Genomic DNA, 2,339 nt, shown 5'->3' on the forward strand with positions numbered 1-2,339 from the left:
GTCCTAGTTTTAACTCATACAGACCAAAGGAAAACACAGAAATATAATCCAGGGGGACAAGGAAAGTCTTAGAGGCTGTGATCGGCACTGAAAATGGTGGTCTGGAAAGAATCAAAGGAAAGAGTGCCACAAATCAAATGAGGTGGTGAGTCTTCATCAGTGTCTAAGAACACTGTCCCATTTTTGAAACTGGAAACAAATGAGCCATCTAAAGGCAAAGCCAAATAAATTCAAGGAAAACCACTCTTGCGTCTAAAGTCCAAAAAGTGATCATGGGAACAGATGTGCTAAATCATGGAGGCCTATATAGCGTTTATGGAAAGTTATTTCGAAAACTAAATTAAACCAATTTTTATTACACATCAGCTCTATGCAAAAAGGTACTGGTTTGCCTCTGGGGATACAAAGATGAAAAAAGCATCATGCCTATAGTTGTGGGACTTTTAGTTTACAAAGAAGTTACTTATTTCAACAAGCATTTATTAAGCACCAATGTGTCCAACATAGAAGAAGAGAAAGTATTGATAAGTAAACAGTCTCTGCTTTCAAGAAGTTTAAAGTTTAGTTAATGAAAAATAAAAATAAGCAGAAAAGAAAATAGGAGCATTTCCTCTCCTACAGTACCAAATGTGAAATGGAAAAACTAAGCTTCATTTGTTTCACTGTACACTACTTGTTTGGGGCCAATCCTGTTCAATAGTTTTCACAGTTCATGGATTTGGGTATGATGTGCTAACTTTATTGTGAAAGTGTTGGTCTGTGTAACTTCATATCAGTTATGTATGTATCTGATGGTAATATGTCAGGATCTTAGAGAAGGATCCTTGAAATTATTGTCCAGGCAACCTTCAAGGACACACAGATTCCAGCCAGAATATACCACAGTGTCAGAAGAGGCAAAGGGGATGCAATAAATGTATTTCTCTGCTTCTCCAACTCCTCTCACCCAACCCTGAACTTCAAGACTATATACTGATCCTCTTTCATTTTCTCTCCTTTCGTAATCTCATCAGCTATCATGGAGACAATCATCATTTCTACACAAATGACTTTCAAATTATATAACCAGTCCTAATCTTTTACCTAAACTGCAGTCCTGAATCATCACCTTTCTGCTAGATAGCATTTAGATGTCAGTCAGTATGTTGAATTAAATTGAACTGATTTGGTTCATTGTAACATTCTCATTTAAAAAAACACATTTACATGTAACAGATTATTTGGCAAAGAAAAAAATAATAATGTATATTATTTCCCTCCAAAATTTAAAATCCTTTTCATGAGCATTTGTTCTCAGGGAATCCCAGTAGTCCCAAATAAGAATCCTCTTCAGCAATCCCTTTTGCTTATACTCTAATAGGCTGTTACTTCTATGGTGAGAGAAATCATTATTTTTCTCTTATGATAATAACCAATTATTAAGTTAGTATTAAGGTTTTCCTTCCTCTTTCCTCATTCAGAAATCAGCCCCTGTAGGTGATTCAGCCAGTCTCTGAACGACATTGCTGATAGAGGAGATGGCGCAAATCCCCTGGATGTAGGTTTCTAGATCTTGGGTGGAACCCCATCCAAGTAGAAGATTTTAAAACAGAACCCAGTCTAGTTGACTTCTTGCCCTTAGGAAATAAGTCCCTGTCCTGGGGGCCTTCCATTAGAATTTAGGGTGACCCAGCTTATGAAGTAGGCATCTAACCAGTGTGTTCTGGGTAGAGATGGATTTTTTTGTCCAGATTGCTGGAGGTGGCTGAATCTTGTGATCAGGTCACTTTCTCAGCAGGAGGATCTGAAGACTTTTCTGTCCACCTCCTCATTAATAATGTCCACCCCCTCATTGATTATTAATCAGTCAGAGTTGATTTCCACCCTCAGGAATACCTCTTTTTCCAAAGGCTTTTAGACATTCAATGTTCTTGGAGGCATGGGGGGAATCTGTTTCTGAGAGAACTGGCCTCAATTTATCTGCTAGCAATAATTAATGACTTGATTATCAATTACCCAGAAACTATGTCTCTCAGACTTTTCATTTGTCTCAATGTCTATTAATACCTTGGGTGACCTTGAGCAAGTTACTCAGCCCATTTCTCAATGTCTCAGTTTCCTCATGACTCAACAAGGATAGAAATAACTACCCTACCTCCATCTCAAGGCTGGTTTGAGAAGAGATGATTATTTGTGTGAAAGTATTATGCAAAGTTTCAAATCTTAGAAGTATATTTTCATTTGCTGAAGAAGTTTGAAAACTTCAGAAGCAGCTTCCAAAACAAGCCTTTTCCCCATCCTGAGTGACTTTCATTTCTTCTTCTGCCCTACATGGGACAGTTGTTCAATTGTTTTCATTT

Source organism: Notamacropus eugenii, chromosome 1 (genome assembly GCF_028372415.1).
Source record: "Notamacropus eugenii isolate mMacEug1 chromosome 1, mMacEug1.pri_v2, whole genome shotgun sequence".
Taxonomy (NCBI): Eukaryota; Metazoa; Chordata; class Mammalia; order Diprotodontia; family Macropodidae; genus Notamacropus; species Notamacropus eugenii.